Source organism: Chiloscyllium plagiosum, chromosome 1 (assembly GCF_004010195.1).
Source record: "Chiloscyllium plagiosum isolate BGI_BamShark_2017 chromosome 1, ASM401019v2, whole genome shotgun sequence".
Classification (NCBI taxonomy): Eukaryota; Metazoa; Chordata; class Chondrichthyes; order Orectolobiformes; family Hemiscylliidae; genus Chiloscyllium; species Chiloscyllium plagiosum.
Window position 1 is genome coordinate 130,883,019 of NC_057710.1, and position 22,236 is coordinate 130,905,254.

Sequence of the window (22,236 nt, forward strand, 5' to 3'; positions counted from 1 at the left end):
GGAGGGGGATGAAGGTGAGTCCTTTGCTGAGGACTGATCGTTCGTCCTCAGTAAGGGGAAGGTCTGGAGGGATGGTGAAAACTCGGCAGGGCTGGGAGCTGTGATCTGGTGTGGGTGTGGAGCTGGGAGTGGGGGCGGAGCAAGTAACTGGAGTGGGTGTGATGGTGGGGGGAATTGGGATGGAGTCATGAGCAGGGGTTGTGTTCCCCTCAGAGTTCTTGGGACCGGGAATGGTGACAGTGGGATCTATGGGGGGCGTGTCAGCAGAATGCAGGTGAGTGGCATTGGTGGGGGCGGAAGTGGTGGCAGACACGGCAGTAGGGGTGGCGGAAGTCACTGAGCGTGTGACATCAGCGATGATGTGAGGGGCAGAAGTGATGTCACGTGTGATGTATGTGGAATTGTGAGTGGCGGAAGTGGTTGTGGGAGTGGCCATGATGGGGGAGGAAGTGACATCATCAATCAGCGTGGGGGGTGGCAGCTGCACCAGCTGCATGGCTAATGGAGTCTAAGTAGTTCCAGAGGCCAGGGGAATCTTCTGGAATTTTTGAGGAGCGCTGGTTATGGAGGTGGGTAGATAAAAAGTTGTTGTACTTACAAGTTTTTGATGTTTGATGTTTGAAATACTGTTTGTTGTTGAAATCCTGTGGATGTAGTACAGAGTAGGTCCTTTGCAATTCTGAGAGAGTGTGGCCCTCAGCTGAGGCAGGGCTGACTGTAGAGAGGTTAGGTGCCGGCGCATTGCTGCAAGCGTGGAGAGAAGGATCTTGAAGGAGAACTGTTGCTGGTGTTTTTGAATCTGTAGTCTGTACTGTTTGTCCTGTTCGTGTCCGAACTTTGCTGGTTTAAAGGTGGTCCGGAGTCCGTGTGCGATGAGTTGGTTACGGAGGCAGGCACTAAGCATGCAGTAACTGTGTGTATCTTTACGGGGCAGAGATCAAATACTGCAGATGCTAACAGTTGAAAATTTAATATTTCTACAGGCTTTCATCTGAGATTTTCCTAAAGATGTTGACTATTTTATTTACCTAATCTTCTTCTCTGTTGACACAGCGAAGAATGGAAAGAAGAAACAAGGGAATATATTATGTCAACTAAGTTTATCAGGATGACATTCTTCAACAATGCAGCACTCTCTCAGTCCGACTTAAGTTTCAAGTTAGACCACGTACTCAAATCCTGGAGTGAAAATTGAACTTGAAATTATTCCTATATAAAAACCAAAAGAGCTGTGCGGATGCTATAAATCAGAAACAAAAAGCAGAAGTTGCAGAGAAAGCTCAGGAAGTCTGCTAGTATCTATGAAGAGAAATCAGAATTAATGTTTCGGGTCCAGTGACCCTTGCTCAGAATTAGGAAGGCAGTTAATTCTGATTTATCTTTGCTTTATTGGTCATAGAGTCATAGAGATGGAAACATACCCTTCAGTCCAACTCATCCATGCTGACCAGATATTCTAACCTAATCTCTTCCAGTTGACAGCACTTGGCCCATATCCCTCTAAGTCCTTCCTATTCATATACCTATCCAGATGCCTGGTCAGCGCATTGAGTATAGGAGTCGAGTGTGGTGCTGGAAAAGCACAGCTGGTCAGGCAGCATCTGAGGAGCAGGAGAGTTGACATTTTGAGCATAAGCTCTTCATCAGGAAAGTATTAAGTACAGGAATTGGGAGGTCATGGTGCACCTGTCCAGGACATTAGTTAGACCACTGTTGGAATATTGTGTGCAATTCTGGTATCCCTCCGATTGGAAGGATGTTGTGAAACTTGAAAGGGTTCAGAAAAGATTTACAATGATAGTGCCAGTGTTGGAGGGTTTGAGCTGTAGGGAGAGGCTTAATAGGCTGGGGCTGTTTTCCCTGGAGCGTCGGAGGCTGATGGTTGACTTTATAGAGAACATATAAAATCATGAGGGGCATGGATAGGATAATAGACAAGGTCTTTTCCCTGGTGTAGAGGGCATAGGGTTAGGGTGAGAGGGGAAAGATATAAGTGTGACCTAAGGAGCAACCTTTTCACACAGAGGGTGGTGTGTGTATGAAATGAGCTACCAAAGGAAATGGTGGAGGCTGGTGGAATTACAACATCTAAAAGATATCTAGATGGGTATATGAATAGGAAGGGTTTAGAAGGATATTGGTCAAGTGCTGGCAAATGGGACTAGATTAATTTAGCATGTCTGGTCAGCATGGATGAGTCGGACCGAAGGATCTGTTTCCATGCTGTACATCGCTATGATTCTTCCCAGATGCTGCCAGACCTGCTGAACTTTTCCAGCAATTTCTGTTTTTGTTTATGAAAGTATTCCTACTCAGTTAAGGGTGGCACTCAATTAAGCATATATCCCTAAATATTGCTGACATTAATTTTTTCAACAGATTGTGTAGTCGAGTTATAATTCATAAATATTTTACGCTCTTTTTCAACAGCCATTTAATTTATTTTGTGAACTCCCTTACTAGCACTGAAGCATAAAAGAGTCATATACTTTGACCATGTACTTAGAATATCAATAAATAATTTGGATGTTCTGTCATTCTGAGTATTATAAACAATTCCATCCATGGACTCCACTTACACAGCTCGCTGCTGTGGATTGGCTGCCAAAATCATCAAAGATCTATTGCACCCTGGTAAGGTATTCTACAACCTCTTTCATTAGGCAGAAAATTTCGAAGCCTGAACACTGGCACCAGTAGTTTAGGGACCGATTCTTCCTGCATGTTATTAGACTATTGAATGGACTCTGTACCCTCAAATAATGCTGGTCTTTCTAACATTGACCACTCTGGTATGCCCTGTGCAATGTTACCTGTATGCCTCTGTCTAAGTCTTTTGTTCTGTACATCCTTGCTTACTATGATCTGCCCATATTGTCCGTAAACAAAGCTTTTCACTGTACTTTGGTACAAGTGACAATAAAATTATCAATCAATTAATTCCCAATTCTAAATTCAAGAAATAAAACTCTTATCCATTCAGAAGTTCTGGTGAGATTACAAAACTTTGCTTGTGCATTTTATTCAGGAGCTGAGCATGATATTGCAGGCACTGACATGGTCTGTCATCTCTCTCCAACCCTGCTGTCTGATTTATTTATTTGAGCACTCAATTGTTACCAGATGGAAAAACTACCTTAGTTAGATCTCACTTCAAGTTCTAAGCATGGTTTTGCTCTCTGTATTACAAAAGAAAAATCGAGGCTCAAGAATATACAAAATAAGACATGCAAGGCTGTTTCCCGAACTGAAAATGTAAAGCTCTCAGGAAGGCCTGAACTGACTGGAGCGCTATACTCTGGGGGAAAAAAAATGAAAATTGCGCTGTTTGAGAACAGTAAAACAAGTTCAAAATTAAGAACCATGAATTTAAAGTAGTCACTCATAGATTCCAAAGGGAACGCAGGACAAATACCTTTACTTTAACAGCAGTAAAGGAAGCCCACCATCACAAGGAGTGGTTGAGGTGCATAGCACAGTTACACTCAACAAGAAAGCTAGTTAAACACATGAGGGAGCACGGAACCACATTAAGGAAAGAACCACATGTTCTGCTGACAAAGTTTGAGGAAGAAGGTTGAGAAGAAGCTTGTGTGCAACATCGACCCTGGCAGAGACCTGCTTGGCTGAATAGTCTGACTCTGCTGTTAGTTTTGTGGAAATTCTTTAGTGAGAAACAAAATCCTTGGTTGTTGCTGATTCATCAACATTTCACTGCAATACAAAAAAAAGGGATTATTGTGTTTCAATTACTTTACGACACTAAAATGCCAATCAAGTACAAGATTGGCAAAACAATCCTGCGGGTCTTTATTTGAAAATATATCTGCGTGCTAATAGGATGGCATTTTTCATTTTATAATTAAAATATTGGATGGCATCATATCTACTCTGACCCAGAGCAAGTTAACCTTTTAACTCATTATGTGTACACAGGCTATTTAGGTAATTGTATAATGAGTTAGACGTTCTCATCACCGAGCGTGTCTTGGGCTCTTGTGTCATATTTCAATCCCAGTTGGCCCCATTTTCAGATACTGCTGCAAATGAAGAGCTTCATCTCAGCCTGTGGTGGCCCCACCTGAAAGCCCAGAAATACCAACTAAGAGATAAGACCATAAGACATAGGAGTGGAAGTAAGGCCATTCGGCCCATCGAGTCCACTCCGCCATTCAATCATGGCTGATGCGCATTTCAGCTCCACTTACCAGCGTTCTCCCCGTAGCCCTTAATTCCTCGAGACAACAAGAATCTATCAATCTCGGCCTTGAAGACATTTAGCGTCCCAGCTTCCACTGCACTCCGTGGCAATGAATTCCACAGGCCCACCACTCTCTGGCTGAAGAAATGTCTCCGCATTTCTGTTCTGAAATGACCCCCTCTAATTCTAAGGCTGTGTCCAAGGGTCCTAGTCTCCTCGTTTAACTGAAACAATTTCCTAGCATCAGCCATGATTGAATGGCGGAGTGGACACGATGGGCCGAATGGCCTTACTTCCACACCTATGTCTTATGGTCTTAATTGCATTCGCTTTCTTAATCACGGACTCAACCTGCATGTTTACCTTTAGAGAATCCTCGACTAGCACTCCCAGATCCCTTTGTGCTTTGGCTTTATTAATTTTCTCACCATTTAGAAAGTAGTCTATGCTTTTATTCTTTTTGCCAAAGTGCAAGACCTCGCACTTGCTCACGTTAAATTCCATCAGCCATTTCCTGGACCACTCTCCCAACCTGTCTAGATCCTTCTGTAGCCTCCCCACTTCCTCAGTACTACCTGCCTGTCCACCTAACTTCGTATCATCGGCAAACTTCGCCAGAATGCCCCCGCAATGATTCCAATGATTCTCCAGTTTTACTGGTGTTGCCCTGCAGATGCTACTGGATGGGATCATTTTGGAAGGGGCATGCTCTTCCCAGGGGACCACAGTTGGACACCTTCCCATGAGACCCATCCAACTTGGGCAGAGGTTGCAGGATTGGATAGTGCCACTAGCCCCATAAAAGGGATAGCAAGTGGTGCAGGAAAAAAACAGTCAATGATTCCCCTACACTCTGCAAAATTAAGTACCACCATCTCCTCTCTGTTACCTTACAGAGACAGGGCCATCACTCAATCCAATGCTGCCATGGCACACACATTGTACAAATGGTCATAGCCTCTAAGTTTGGGCATTACAAACAACATGTTAGCACAAGGGTTCTCACCACCCTCATCCTCTCAAACTACTAACTCTTCCTGCCCACTGTGTCTCCTGGTGACTGACCAGGACAACTCATGATTACGCATGACTTGCACCAATTCCCAGTACAGCCAATCCTTCTCTTTATCTCAATACGTGAAAATACAGACCTGTACAGATGAATTTGGGAGTCCTCATGCGTGAATTACATTCAAGTTCAGAGAGTAATGGGAAAAGCAAAGGGAATGTTGGCTTTTATTTCAAAGCATAAAAGCAGAGAGGTTTTACGAAAACTAGACAAGGCACTAATCAGCTCACAAAGATTTTGGGCCACATCTTTAATTTAAGATGTACTGACGTGGGAATCATTCCAGAGAAAGTTCACTGGACTGATATCATATACAGATGGACTGTCTTATGAGGAGAGGTTGAGTAGGTTGGACATTGGAATTTAAAATAATTAGAGGCAAGCTTGCTAAAACATACAAGATTTTTTTAGCAAACTAACAGGGTAGATGCAGAGAGATTGCTTCCCCTTGTGGAAGAATCTCAGACCAGAAGGCATAATCTCAGAATAAAGGTTGCACATTTAAGACTGAGATGAGGAGTAATTTCTTTTCTCAGAAAATAGTGAATCTGTTGAATTCTTTACGACACTAGGATCTGGTCGGTCTCTTTTTGGTTTTGTTCCTTAACAGAAAATGCAAAAACGGGTTTTATAAATTAATGCTGGCATTTTGCAATAGTAAATTAGTCATTCTTTCAAATATAAATTTATTGTTCTGATGACTTACTTGCATAGCAGATTGTTAATATTTTCACCAATTATTAAAGTACTTTACAAGAATGGTTTCAGAGATGAAAATCTTCAGTTATGAGGACAGATTGAAGAAGTTGGGATTGTTCTCCTTGGAAAGAAAATGGCTAAGGGCAGATCAGATCGAAGTTTTCAAAGTATTGAGTGAGCTAGATGGAGTAGACAGGAATAAACTGTTCTCATTTGTAAAAAGTACAAGAATGAGAAGGCATAGATTTGAATGAGAAGGTATAGATTTGAATGAGAAGGTATAGATTTGAATGAGAAGGCATAGATTTGAAGTGTTTTGCAAAAGAAGCAAATGTAGTCTAAGAAAAAAAAACTTTTTCACACAGGCGAGCCGTTACAAAGTGTGATGGAAACAGGTTGAATTTGAAACATTCAAGAGGGTATTATATGATTGTTTGTATTAAAAAAGTGCAAGAAATGGGGTAAGATCAGGAGATTGACACTGGGTAATGATAGTAGTGATGTTTATTTGAAGAGCCAGTGCATTATGAGGGACTGAATAGCCTCCTTCAGCACTGTAGGATTTCCGTGATTTTGCCTTTTTCTCTTGAAATTTATGTTTAATGTTGTTGAGAATCTTTCACCAGGAAAAGCATGTGCTGCACTGGAGTCATGACATCTTCCTCCCCCTCTCATAATAAACAAAGTTTATGATCGAGATAGCTTCAGCCATCAGACAACCACACAGTGTAAATTGGAATTTGCAGTCTTGCTCGTTATCTCCACAAGAAATTTTAGGATATTTATTAGGTACGATTATAGCTTTGTGAGGTCACACCGATTCTGATCGTATAATGCATTTCAAAATGCTCTGCTATTATGTCCTTTAATGGATGTTTAATATTTTTGCTATGACATACATTAAACTAGCTAGGCTATAATTATTTGCTTTGTGTCTCCTTCCTATTTGAAACAAGGTGTTACATTGGCAGATATCCAATCCTCTGGGATTTTTCCAGAGTATAAGAATTCTTGAAAGATTACAACCCGTGCATCCAATATCTCTGTATTCTACAATGCATGATTATTTAATATTTTTGAATGCTATTAGCATCTTTTGCTTTGAAGAGTGAAGTGAAATACTTATTCAACTTCTCTGCCATTTCCTGGTTCCCTGTTATGTACCAAGCCTCATTCTCAAAGGGTGCTATGTTCACTTTGGCCTGTCTCCCTTTCTTTTTATGTATTTAAAGAAGCTTCTGTTGTTGTCTCAGTATAACTTGCAGTTTTCCTTTTAAGTTGATATTATCCTTAATTTCCCTGGTTAACTACAGTTGGCTTATCCCCTTCCTTGAACAATTTTTTTCTCATTGGGTTATATTTTTGCTGTGAGTCAGGAACTTTCTTCTTAAATGTCTGCCATTGTTCCTCAACCATTTTGTTGCCAACTCCTTTTCTATTTTATTTCAGCTAGCTTTGTTTTCATTCCTATGAAATTATCCTTATTTAAGTTTATTTAGTCTATGCCATGGCTCAGGTAGTAATCCAGAGATTATTACCTTGGAGATTCTGCTTTCTCATTTAGCTCCTGACCGTTCAAATTCTTTTAGCAAATCCTCTTTTCTAGTTGTACCAATGTTGTTGGTACCAACTGGATCGCTGCCCTCCCACTTCTTCTCCAGCTACAAGGAGATGTACTTAACCTTGGCACCAGGCTGGCAACATAGCCTTCAGGATTCTCGCTCCCAACTGCTGAGAATCTACACCTTTAAAGAATCAACTATTTACATGAAAGCAAAAGAAATTAACATTGTTTCTGACTTTACTTTAACCTAAAGCAATAAATTTACATGTCTCTGAAACACAGCAGTCCTCAGCAAAATACCGACAGATATGTGTTTTCAAAGTCTGGTTTGCTTTTTACTGTTACGTTCAAATGGTGTTTTAATAGATTGATGTTGACTGATATGTTGATTGATGTTTTTGCTTGTGGTATTGCTGAAGTCTGGCATCTATTTTGTCATACCATTATGCCATTTAGTGTTTATCATTCATACAATCTTGATTTTGGCATATGCTGATGATATTGTTGCATTCTAGTTATGTTCAGTTGGCTGCTGGTTTCAAATTTCTGTTCAGTGTACAAGTTAGATAGTTCATTACTTGCATGTTGGTCATAGCAGCCTTCATCTTCTCTTGTTTACCAAGTTATACCTTACATACAGCTGAGAGCATCAATGAGTGAGGACTGGGGAATGTTGTTTGCCCTTTGTGTTTTTATTCCATAGTATAAAGAAGTGTCATTTTTGGAGTGAGCACAGCAATTTGGTTCGAACTGAGTCACACAGCCTGCTGACAGTGTGTGTTGCAAATTTGTAAACATAGGGTTTCTAATGATGTTCTTTAATGTGGTCTTTGGTCCCCATCATTGTCTTGATAATTGCACGGATGGTAGCCAAATACAGGTCCTTGTGCATTGATAGATTGCCTTCAAAGGAGCAATGGTGTCCATTGTATAAAACATATCGAGTGATCATGGTGAATTTTTGCACTAACACTCAAGTGTAATGGTTCTGAATGCCCACGGATGGAATTTCCAAGTCATTGTCTGCACTGAGTTTGACATTGTTTTACCAAATCATTGCTTGTCATGATTATGGGTGCATACATAATCAGTGTACAAAGAGGAAGGCTCTGTGCACTTGCATCAGTATCTAGTTTTGCAAATAGGTTATTCTCTCCATGCACTAGGAGCCATATAATCTGGATGGTTGCAAAGGCTTCTATTGGTAACTCAGTGCCAATACATTCTTTGATATCACCACACTTAGTGTCTGAACACTTGATGTGTTGATGGTCAGATGATGAGGATAGCAGACAATGTAACTTAGTTAGACAATTTGTGGTTCTTGTTTGGATGATGTTTTGGTTGTTTACAATGTTGTAACTGACTTGTGGATGTGGCTTTGCATGAGGAAAAATCATTTGTTATGGCCTGTCCTTTCAGCATTGGTGCTTCCAATGTCTTCTGGTGATACATTCATTGCATATTGCATTAAAAGTTAAATTTTCTATGGTTGTAAGTAAGAAACCATGTCATTGACAGTTTTTACCAGGCATGTCTGCATTGACTATTAACCATGCAGTGGACAAATTATGCATTGGACATCATCTTTGATAACCTAGTATTTTGCCTTCGTGTACATATACATATATAAATTCTGTTGCAATGGAGTTGCAATGAAATTGCAACGACACTCACTGCATCTATCTATGAATTGAATAGTGATCTCTGTTGGTATTTCCAGAAATACATGATTCCAAACCATGTATTCTTAAATTGGTCTTCACTTATAACTAATCTTGGATGTTAACCATATACTTTCTGGATTCTTAAGAAGATCATTATTCAGACCTGGTATGTTTAGTTGAGAGATGTGTTCGCTTGCTGACAGTGATTTTAATTTTACTGTCATTTTAAAAATATGGTTCAGAAATTCTCACAGAATACAGGGAGAACTAGCCATTTAGCCAACTGGCTAAAAGGTAGAAGACAGAGGGTGGTGGTGGAGAGTCCTTTTACAGACTGGAGGCCTGTGACCAGTGGAGTGCCACAAGGATCGGTGCTGGGTCCACTACTTTTTGTCATTTACATAAATGATTTGGATGCGAGCATAAGAGGTACAGTTAGTAAGTTTGCAGATGACACCAAAATTGGAGGTGTAGTGGACAGCGAAGAGGGTTACCTCAGATTACAACAGGATCTTGACCAGATGGGCCAATGGGCTGAGAAGTGGCAGATGGGGTTTAATTCAGATAAATACGAAATGCTGCATTTTGGGAAAGCAAATATTAGCAGGACTTATACACTTAACGTTAAGGTCATTGGGAGTGTTGCTGAACAAAGAGACCTTGGAGTGCAGGTTCATAGCTCCTTGAAAATGGAGTTGCAGGTAGATAGGATAGTAAAGAAGGGAGTTAGTATGCTTTCCTTTATTGGTCAGAGTATTGAGTATAGGAATTGGGAGGTCACGTTGCGGCTGTACAGGACATTGGTTAGGCCAATGTTGGAATATTATGTACAATCCTGGTCTCCTTCCTGTCGGAAAGATGTGAAACTTGAAAAGGTTCATAAAAGATTTACAAGAATGTTGCCAGGGTTGGAGGATTTGAGCTATAGGGAGAGGCTGATTAGGCTGGGGCTGTTTTCCCTGGAGTGTCGGAGGCTGAGGGGTGGCCTTATAGAGGTTTGACAAAATTATGAAGGGCCTGGATAGGGTAAATAGGCAAAGTGTTTTCCCTGGATTTGGGGAGTCCAGACCTAGAGGGCATAGGTTTAGGGTGAGAGGGAAAAGATATAAAAGAAACCTATGGGGGCAACTTTTTCATGCAGAGGGTGGTACATGTATGGAATGAGCTACCAGAGGAAGTGGTTGTTTTAAAAAATTCTCAAGGTCAGGTTCGTAGGAGAGTAGTCTGACACAGAACAAACGACCAAGAGGCGAGTCTGCTAGAATATGGGCATTTTATTCCCCGCAGCGTCGCCACAACAAGGTCTCATACAACGGGTCTGGCTTATACTCACTCTACATGTTACCGGAACTGGGAGCCGTCAGTTCTCGTAGAGCGGTTGCCAACAACCCACGCTCGGCGGTTAAACGTAACCCCGGAGCAGACTCACCGAACTGGAGACTTTTCCAGCTGATATACTCTTTTCCAGATATAAACATTCATGTGAACAGCAGAGCAAGGCTAAAAAACACATTCCATTCTGGTTACATACAGATAAGAAGATTCACACGGGGAGGTGTGTAATAAAACTAAGCAACACCTCCATTCCGGTTAGATTCACACATGTATTGGGACATAATTTTTAACCGTTTCACCACATTCCACTGCTTGGCCCAATACATGTGTCACATTATGATTCACACATGTATTGGGACATAATTTTACACCACAGTGGTGAAGGCTGGTACAATTGCAACATTTAAGAGGCATTTGGATGGGTATATGAATAGGAAGGGTTTAGAGGGATATGGGCCGGGTGCTGGCAGGTGGGACTAGATTGGGTTGGGATATCTGGTCGGCACGGACGATTTGGACTGAAGGGTCTGTTTCCATGCTGTACATCTCTATGACTCTACGTTGTGCTCAGTAAAAATCTCAAATTATTCTGCCAACATAGTGAACTAAAAATCAAAAATCTTCATAGATCACAAATTGCCATTTACTGCAACTATGTTACATTCTTCTTTTAGGTATAAATACACCAATCACATTACAAGGATTGGTGAAAGGCTAATGTGGATTCTGTATTTAAAACTGTAATAGTATAGAGAAAGTGTTCACTAAGTGTGAAAGATATTACATCTTACTGCTTTTACTGCTGCATCAGATTGTATAACAAGTTATGGAATTTATAAGTATCCTGCTGATATTTGATTGATGATTGATGGTATTTTAATGTCATGTTTCCTTTAAGCACATCATCTAATTGTGCTTCCTGTTCATAGATATTCTATCTTTGAATCACATACGTGTAATCCCCTTGATCCATTAACAAGTGCAGATTGGTTTTAAGACATAAAAGGGCTAGAATTCCCACTTTCCAAAATGGCAGCTGCAGTTTTTGTTGGCAACACAATCCATCATTTCTTTCTTCATTCATAAGAAATGGGGGTCTCAGAATTTATTACCGATCCCTTGTTGCCATTCAGAGATGCTGGTGAGGTGCTATTGTCCATTTGGTCTATGTAGACTAAAGTAAAGATGACCCTATCACTAGAATGATAACTCTGTGGGAGTCAATGATTACCTACTGTCTGAGTCATGTACCAACAAAACATGATAAACTCATTTTTGCGATTTTATTTTTGCGATTTGCACCAAAACTCCTGCCATCTGTCTGAATGATGACTCCTAAGTTGCTGCTAGCAATCTGCAATGTTATGCATTGCAGGCTTGTAATAGGCTAGCTTAAGAACAACATTGTGTGCAGAGGTTCAGCTTGTTGCACAATTACCTACCAGAGTGGCTTAGCTTTCAGTCACAGCATGTAATACGGTTTTAATTACAGTGAATAATTCCAGTTTGTGCAACTGAAGACACAAGACTTTGAGAACTCCACTATCAAATCATACATCACTTAAACCTACAAGATTGTCAACATTACAAAAGGTGAGTTTACTTTTGAAATGGCTAAAACATTGCCTTTAACATTGAATTCTTTCTGCGACATCTCCTGTGTGTTGACAATCCAGATGTTCCAAAATTCACTTTCCATTGATAATAGTAGACAGTTCCAATTGAAAGAAAAATCTTCAGCATATCCAAAATAATTAAACATATTTTAATTGATGCTCCTGAGTGTAATGTTAACATTTTTAGGCACAAAATCATGATTAAGGTTATTTTGATTAATTAGTTACTGGATTGATTTGATGTGTTTTTTTTTTATCTATGCATTGCTTGCTACAACTTATCAGTTCAATCTTCTGACTTCACTCCAGTAATATTAACAGTAAATTAAACTTGGAAAAAGACAAGATGCTAGTGATTGTTAAGAGCATAATGCATTACTGCAGAAAAATAAGTTCACTGTAATACACTTTGGTGGGATTCACACACATTATATGAGGATCACCATTTCAACCTAATCTTACAGAAAACAACTGGGGACATAAAACAAAATCTCTGACACCTGAAATGATTCAGAAAAAGAATATTCAGTGGGCTTATCAGCATCTGAGCCTGGCTAACATTTTGGAAGTAACTGGTATTTAGGAGGATTACAGATGGCTAGCAGCAATATGGAAGGCATCAATTCAAATAAATGGAGCTGGTAATGTTGCAAATCGCAAAAAAAAAAGCCTGAGCAGTTTATGAGCATTAGTGAAATTGCAAGATACAATTACTGTCTTCAACTCACTGTCAGACATCTGTTATTCTCTAAAGTATACAATCTGTATACTTCTGAACATCAAATTTTCATACTTGTACAACAGATGTAGGCTCAGCTAAGTGCAGATAGCACGACATGGATAATTAAGCTGATACTTAGGTAAAAGCTAAAAGAGCGTGGTACTACATAACTGAACACACACACACGCAGTTTTCATGGAGGAATGAAGTCAGCGTGCTTGGAAGGGACGATAGAAAGCATTTTGTTCATCCTCTCGGCAGGAATTGAGTGAGGAACAATGAAATTGAAAGGGTACGATAGTGTGTGGTAGATGGGATGAGAAGACAATCCCAAATTAAGGTCAAATACCAACGAAGCTTATTAATAAGGTTTTTTTTAAAATCACCTCATCAAGGCAGATTTGCAATTTTTTTGTGGGGGCACACATTCCAAAACACATCTGAAACAGTCCAAATCAAAGGAAATGGCATCAGATCAGGGGGTAAGTCATTGACGAACCATTCAATCAGACAGGGGTATAAGAAAGGGTCCATGACTGAAGGACACTCAAGCAGCGGGACACAGTGAACACAGTTGGCGGAGCAAGTGTGCTACATGTGATTGATCAGTGGACAGTGTTGTAACCCTCAAGGGGTGCAGTAACATTATGTATACAATTAACCACAAGCAACGCAATAGTTAGAATTGCATTATGGCATCAGGAAATAAGGATCAAATGCTGAGGATTTACATCCTGATGATTTCTTCAAACTTTGAGGATGGATTATATATAAAAAAATCAAATAAATTTAGTAATAAAACTCAACCTTTTATATGTGGTCCATTTGAGATACAGGTAACAATTCTGACATTAAGACTCACGTACCAGAGGCTCCCTTTATGTGATTCAAAGTATGTAATCATAAACCGATTTCAGCAAGACTAGAAATCTCCAAGGAGACCTAGCAATCAGAACCTTTTTATATGTGCAATTACATATTAAAATAACATCAGTATGCCAACTTGTTCTCACATCAAAAAGTCTGTTCAAGAGGATCTATTTCCTCATTAATGACAAACATCAGATAACGGTTAAGGCCTTGCACTTAATCTCCTTTCATGTATCCATAACACATACATATCCATTCCACACCACCTCACTGCAGTTACTTGACTGATTTACTATATACTCTCATAGATGGTTAATGAGGTAATATCTCTCTTGCTTCCAGTCCTGACCATGCATAGCCATTGCACAGTAATGTTCTTCTTCTTAGGCAGTCCCTTGGGATAGAGGATGATTTGATTCTACTCCGGCTAAATGGATCCTGAGATAACTGTTAAATCCAATGTGCGGTCTGTAGACTCTGCCACATGCAGGGCAATTGATCTTGGAGGCTGGAGTAGACAAGTTGTTTGGAGGTTTATACAACCTCCATGCATTCCATCAAGAGATCACGTCTCTTGCTGCCTTTCTAAGTGAACCTTCTCCATTTTCGTTAGTCAAAGGCTAGGAACTTTAATGAGTTACAAGGTATGTTTTATATCCTTAGCAATGCTTTAAGAATATTGCCTAAAGCATAAGTACTAATACGGGAATTAAATAACACAAAAGAAATAACGGCTATTCCAATTAGCACACATATTCTTACACGCGTTTTTGTGAATTTGGGCTCTCCTTATTGCTGACTTTCGTTCTTGCATAAGAACTTCAAACACGCTCCTTCAACAAGTTGCTTTGCTGCTAGTGGCCTTCTTTATGAAGCAGTGTGCAACCTCTGGCCCTTCCATTTATACGGTACATTCAATATTAACCAAGCTATATTATAACAATTAAACTGCTCATAAGGAATGTAAAAGATCTATGAAATATTGAACCATAATTAAAATGCAAAAGCATGTTCAGTGGCTGATTTAAAGTAGCTATTAATTTCTAGACTGTAGAACTTCCTCCAAAATTGCTTATAATTACTTTCAAATTTGAATAGTTCTTGTCAGCAATTTATAAATGTACCAACTAAAAGGTAGGAAGACAAGGTGTCAGCCACACCTGTGCTCTTGCTATATTGTTATCAAGACAGATCCCATGATTATCCATCAGGTGAGAGTACACTAATAATCCTTTCAACTTAGCAAGTGTAAGATATAATACATAATTAATTAATTACAGTCTATTAATCATTCAGCATTCATTTGCATCTTCCATCTATTTAACATTATTTATAAAAATTGTGATCAGCATTCATTAAAATTTAAGATGTTCAGAAGAAATACAATTGCTAGCAAGGAAAGGCATGTTAAAATATTTCAATGTTTTCACAAGTAAGGATAGTGCTTGATATGCTTTCTTTTGCTGGTATTGAGTATAGGAGTTGGGACGTCATGTTGTAGCTATACAAGACATTGGTTGGGCCACTTTTGGAATACTGTGTTTAACTCTGGTCTCCCTGCTATAGGATGTTGTGAAACTTGAAAGGGTTCAAAAAAGATTTACAAGGATGTTGCCAGGGTTGGAAGGTTTGAGCTATAGCGAGAGGCTGAATAGACTGGGGCTATTTTCCCTGGAATATCAGAGGCTGAGGGGTGACCTTATAGAGGTTCATAAAATCATGAGGGACATAAACAGGATGAATAGCCAAGGTCTTTTCCCCAGGGCAGCAGAGTCCCAAACTAGAGGGCATGGGTTTGAGGTGAGAGGGAAAAGATTTAAAAGGGACCCCAGAGGCAACTTTTTCACACAGAGGGTGATGCGTGTATGGAATGAGTTGCCAGAGGAAGTGGCAGAGGCTGTACAGTTACAACATTTAAAAGGCATCTGGATGCGAATATGAATAGGAAGAATTTGGAGGGATATGGGACAAATGCTGGCAAATGGGATTACATTAATTTAACATATCTGGTCAGCATAGATAAATTGTACCGAAGGGTCTGTTTGTATGTTGTATAACTCTTTGACTCAATGACTCTTAAGTGTACAGATTATTGACTGTAACTTTGTACCTGTTTAAAAATGAGATTCAATTTAATGCCATTAAGTGTATCTGCTAGGTACAGTAGGTTTTTGCAATGGTATGGGGTAAGTAGAATCAAGGTTAGCTCAATGTAGTACAGATTTGACAGAGCACTGAATTCAGTAATTCAATAGTGAGGCAATTCAGTGCAATGAGGAAAGAATTGTTGAGAGTTTTAAAAGGAAAAGAGAGATTTGAGAGATAGAAGGGGTCATAGCAAAATGTGAGAACTGAAGTTTTGAGGCATTTTGTAAGTACGTAGTTAGGTACATGGTATGATGAGTTTTAAGAATTCCTTCCTTTAAACTGGAATGATAATTTACACTTCAACTGAGGAAATATAAATAATTGGATTAAATTTATAGTTAAACTAGTTATCTTGTTTAATATAACTACAAATAACAGTGACACTTCTAACCTTGAAAGTTAATTAGTTAATTTGGTCATCTTCATATAGTATATAAAATATGTAAGCAACCAACCATGGAATATATCACTTTTGACCTCATTCTTTTACATACAAAGGTATAAATACAGAATTGTCTAGACAAGACTAGGAAAACAAGGTAAAAGGTAAGGTGCAGGTAGTTCTCCTATAATACCATATATTCCAGCAAAACCTCGCTTAATGGAAAGTCATTTTATAGAAATAGTGGGGACTTTGGGAAAAGTGGGATTAGGGCAGATCAGCAAAAAAAATCACTCCGATTGCTCAAGAATCACCTAAATGTCTAACACAAACTATAGCACAGGTTGAAATCATATTTATTAATTTATAAATTTAACACAGTATATTTACAAAATGTAAGAAAGTTGTTCTGTTTCCATGCTGTATGACTATAATTCTACTTTTGTGAGTGTTCCCCCAAACCCACGACTCCTAAATAAATTAATTATGTCTATCTCAGCCTTGAATGTATTTAACAATCCAGCTTCCACTGTTCTCTCAGGCAAAGAATTCCCAAGATTCTTCTCTCTAGGAGAAGAAATTTTTCCTTCAAATTATAGACATTTCACTAACAGACATTATAGTTTTTCTCACTCTATTCAGCTGACATTGGTGCATGTGTAGAATGGCATAAAGACCAGTGCTGACATCATACTTGTGCAGAACCAAGTGCATGAACCAACCCCCACTGGAATTGCGTTATTGCCAAAAGAGGCAAGCGTTCTCAAAAATACCGTTCCCTCATTCTTCAGCGACGTTATAGCCAAATCATGCTGCAAGAATGTGCATTATCGCAGAACTACCTATGGTGGATCAACAGTGCAGATGTTTAAGTAGACTTGTTCTTAACTCTCAATAAAGGTATATTCCCTTGAGAAAGGCTCTCTGAGAAGGTTATATCATTTAGAGGTAACCATGGGAATGAAGGATGGTATCAACTTAATAGAAAAATTATAAGATGCGGTGAGGATTGTGGTTGTCTAGAAGACTGGAAAATATTTTTCAACAAGTAATGAACAAAAAAAAAAGGTGAATGTAGGATAGGTGAATAATGCGCAAAATACAAAACAGGTGTTACGGATTTTCAAAGGCATGTAAAAATGGGAAAGAAGGAAATGGCAAAACTTTGAACAAGTGTTTTGCATTTGCCTCCACTGTATAAGATAACAAAAAGGATCCCAATATTACTTGAAAATTAAGGAAAAAACTCAGCATATCTGACAATACCTGTGGAGAGATGTGTCCTCACTTTCCACCCTTTTAGTCCCTTGTCACCACTTTCCACTCCATCGTCTTCTCTCTGCACAGATGCTACCAGACCTGTTGAATTTCTCCAGAACTTTCTGTGTTTCACTTCAGATTTCCAGCATCCACAGCATTTTGCTGTCTCTAAGAAATCTAATGAGACTAAAAGCTGACAAGTGTCCAGACTTGATGGTCTGCATTCTAGCACCTGAAAAGAAATGTCTGCAGAGTTCATAGGTGCATTGAATGTAATCTTTCAAAATACCCTACATTCTAAAAAGATCCCAGCAGTTTAGATAACCACATTTCTAATTCACCTATTCAAAAAAAGGTAGCAGGGCTGAAAGCAAGTATGCGATAGGCCTTTTGGCCTAACAGTGTCATTATACAATTGCTGACATTATGGAGGTAGTAACGTGATTTTCAAAAATCATAAAACAATCAGGAAAATCAACATGGTTTTTGAGAAAGGAAAATGATGTCTAATAGATGTAACCCACTGCCACAAGAAGCATGGATAAAAAGGAACCAGATTTTGTATGGCTGGCCCTTCCATGCTATTCCAATTGGAACATCCACTGCAGCAACAAGCTTCTGCCTAAAGCCTCTGCCAAACGATATGGATAGTTTGAGTAAGTGGGCAAAATTAGCATTAGAAGTATAAAGTGGAAAAATGAAAATTTGGCCACTTTACCAGGAAGAAGAGAGGGCAAAATATTATTTAAATAGAGAACACTGTGATATGGTGTCCTTTTAAATGAATTATAAAAGGTTGCCTGCAGGTATAGCAAGTAATTAGGAAGATAAATAGAAGTTGGCCTTTAGTGCAGGGGGATGGAGTATTAAAGCAGTGAAACTTTGCTATAACTGTAAAAGATGTCAAATTTTTCTAGAATATTATGTACAGTTTTGGTCTCCATATTTAAGGAATTATATTATCGTGTTGGAAGTAGTTTGGAGAAGTTCACTCAGTTGATTGCAGAGGAATGAAAGGATTGGGTGAGAAAAGGTTTAGTAGGTTTAGTCAGGTTTAATTGAGTGAGAATAACCTGATTGAAATGTCTATAATTTGAAGGAAGAACTTATTCTCCAAGAGAGAAAATCTTAGGAATTCTCTGCCTGAGAGAACAGTGGAAGCTGGATTATTAAATATATTCAGGGCTGAGATAGACACATTATTGATTTAATAGAGAGTCACAGGTTTGGAGCACAGGCAATTAAGTAGAATTATTGAGTCAGAGACATACAGCATGGAAACAGGCCCTTCAGTCCAACTCATCCATTCCAACCAAGTTTTCCAATCTAAAATTAGTCCTACTTTCCTGCATTTGTCCCATATCCTTCTAAATCCTTCCTATCCATGTACCTGTCCAAATCTCTTTTAAATGTTGTTCTACCTGACCACTTCCTTTGGCAGGTTGTTTCACATACGAACTACCCTCCATGTGAAAAAGTTACCCCTTGGGTCCCTTTTAAATCTTTCACCCTCCCTCCCCACCTTAAAAATATCCCTTTTATTTTTGAACTCCCCCACCCTAGGAAAAAGACCTTTGCTATTCACCTTATCCATGCCCCTCATGATTTTATAAACCTCTGTAAGGTCACCCCTCAACCTCTATGCTCCAGTGAAAGAAATCCCAGCTTATCCATATATTTACTGGCCTCCTTCAGCTCATATTTCTTTGTTTCTCTGAAGACCATGAAAGTCAGAAATTCCAATGTAGATATGCCTGGCCTCTAGCTTCATCCCAGACTTCCTTCTGCCTCTGGCCCTGTTTGGGAGTGGTGAAAAAACACTGCTGGAAGAGCACTCCAACACTGTGGGTAAATAGATGAAGTTTAAAAATATTTTTGAGGAAGGAATCACTTCATCTTAGAACTTTACTGCTGCCATTGTTTAATAAGAAACAGTGAGTGCACGAGCTGTGGTTAAGATACCCTGCAGTCTCCATGACGACATTGGATCAAGATGGTAAATTAAGCCTCTGTTTCTCTGATAGGGACAGCCTTACCCTGGATGAAGACAGACAAATATAACTGGTGAAGGATAGTGGTACACTAGAAACACATCACCAGCCCAGAGCCATCTTATTCCTTTGTGTATGTGGGGAAGGGGGAAGAGGTTAAACACAACACTTTCAGCCTTCAGTTCCACAATCCTTTGACTTGCTTACATATTAAAATTATTTCAGTAAGTATCTGGAAAAAGCCATTAATTCTGTCACAATTGAGTCATGTGTCAATTTCCACTTAATACTTTGTTTAAATTTTTATAGATCTGTTGTCCTTCGTTATAATTAGATATTGAGTATTCCTGTTACATTTTTATCATTGCCTAACTCTATTACATGGAGCCTATCCCACTAATTTCCACATTCTGTAAGATCACATTCCTTCAAAACAAAGTATTCCTGTTTGCAATTGCCAAGAGAATTCCTCAGCCATTTTGCGACTAATGCCTAAAGCAATGTTTGCTAAATAAGAGAGGCATCCACCACAAGGAATTACAGCATATTCATAAAGTTAACACCAACAACCTCCCAGCACTAGCTCAAGCTATCCAACCAGTGACCAGGTCTCTGCACGTTGTGAAGACGTACTATACCTCCATCCCATCAGCTAAAATTAACATTCCCCCACTGATGGGGTTGTAAGTTGCTGATGGTAAAATTCCTTGAGTAGCCTTTCCACTGTCCTTCTGCCCTCTCTGTAACTTTATGGTGGAACAGCTGAGGCACGGTCCAATGGAGACAATGGGCTGATCAATTACTGATCACAGAACAGCATTCCCTCCCAGTACCAGAATGGAGAAATTCAGAAGCTGGGGAGGGAAAGCCCAGAAAATGACCTTGCTCAGACTTTGAGTGGAAATCAAGAGTGGGCCTCAAAAATATTCCTGTTCCGAGGGTAGCACGGTGGCTCAGTGGTTAGCACTGCTGCCTCGCACCACCAGGGACCCTGGTCAATTCCAGCCTCGGGCAACTGTCTGCGTGGAGTTTGCACATTCTCCCCGTGTGTGGGGGTTTTCTCTGGGTGCTCTGGTTTCCTCCCACAATCCAAAGGTATGCGGGTTAGGTGAATTGCCCATGTAAATTGTCCATTGTGTGCAGGGATGTGCAGCTTAGGTGCATTAGTCAGGGGTAAATGTCAAGTAATAGGGTAGGGGAAGTGTCTGGGTGGGTTACTCTTTAGAGGAGAAAGTGAGGTCTGCAGATGCTAGAGATCAGAGCTAAAAATGTGTTGCTGGAGAAGCGCAGCAGGTCAGGCAGCATCCAGGGAACAGGGGTATCGACGTTTCGGGCATAAGCCTGAAGAAGGGCTTATGCCCGAAACGTCGATTCCCCTGTTCCCTACTCTTCAGAGGGGCAGCCTAAATGGGCCAAATGGTCTGTTCCCACACTGTAGGGATTCTATTCTATGAAAAGCTTCCTTTACGCACAAGGAGACCTGCACACAAGGCATGTTCACTGTAGATGCTCATCAAATCTGCACTGGTTTCTCTGTTAGATACTGCTTCCCCAAAGCCCATCCCCTTAGAACCCCCTTAGAACATGTATGTGATCTTGGACTCCCAGGACTCAGACTTTGGACATGGCTTTTAGTCCCAGTGCTGTTCATTGCAGCTTTGGGTGTTACTATGATTACAAAACTGGACAACTTACATTCCAAATAGTATAAGCAACAAGTGATAGACTAAAATAATCCACAACCAATGAATCAGTCCTACGCTCTGTAGTCCTGACACATCAACTCTTGAATGGTAATGAACTATGAAACAACTCACTGCAAGAGGTCATGATTTGGTGATACCGGTGTTGGACTGGGGTGTACATAGTTAAACAATCACACAATACCAGGTTATAGTCCAACAGGTTTAATTGGAAGCACACTAGCTTTCGGAGCGTTGCTCCAAGCTGCCTGGCTCTCAGGACAACTCCATACAACCCTGTCATGGTAGACGCTGCAAGGCGTGTCAGAGTGTGGACATAGATATCATCATTATGCGTGGGGACACCTCCCACCTTGTACATGGCAGGTACTCATGTGACTCAGCCAACTTGTCTATCTTATACATTGCAGGCAAGGATGCCCTGGGGCATGGTACACTAGGGAAACTGAGCAAAGGCTACGACAACGGATGAATGGGTCCCCAACAGTACCCTTCCATCGACACTCTCATTCGTTTGGCCGAACTGGTCCTCACCCTTAACAATTTCTCCTTTGAATCCTTCCACTTCCTCTAGACCAAAGGGGTAGCCATGGGCACACGTATGGGCCCCAGTTATGCCTGTCTCTTTGTTGGCTACGGAGAGGAGTTGATCTTCTGTAATTACACCGGCACCACTCCCCACCTCTTCCTCTGCTTCATTGATGACTGCATTGGCGCCACCTCGTGCTCCTGCGAGGAGGTTGAGCAATTCATCAACTTCACCAACACATTCCACCCTGACCTTAAATTTACCTGGACCATCTCTGACACCTCCCTTCCCTTCCTAGACCTCTCCATCTCCATTCATGACGACCGACTTGACACTGACATTTTTTACAAACCCACCGACTCCCACAGCTACCTGGATTACACCTCTTCCCACCCTACCTCCTGCAAAAATGCCATCCCGTATTCCCAATTCCTCCGCCTCCACCACAGAACACACCAGATGGCCTCCTCCTTTAGAGACC

At 40.2% G+C, this 22,236-nt stretch overlaps 1 protein-coding gene and 1 long non-coding RNA gene across 2 annotated transcripts in view; one reads left to right on the top strand and one right to left on the bottom strand.

Moving 5' to 3' along the window:
- Positions 1–22,236, bottom strand: part of LOC122553234 (bifunctional heparan sulfate N-deacetylase/N-sulfotransferase 4-like) — an 879,937-nt gene that overhangs the window by 711,118 nt on the left and 146,583 nt on the right. The gene's annotated exons all lie outside the window — the stretch shown is intronic.
- The window catches only part of LOC122553322, a 168,839-nt gene continuing 147,054 nt past the window's right edge, over positions 452–22,236 (top strand). The window contains exons 1-2 of the long non-coding RNA XR_006312683.1: positions 452–569; positions 12,028–12,128. This is a non-coding gene — a long non-coding RNA (uncharacterized LOC122553322). The remainder of the gene's footprint in view (positions 570–12,027; positions 12,129–22,236) is intronic.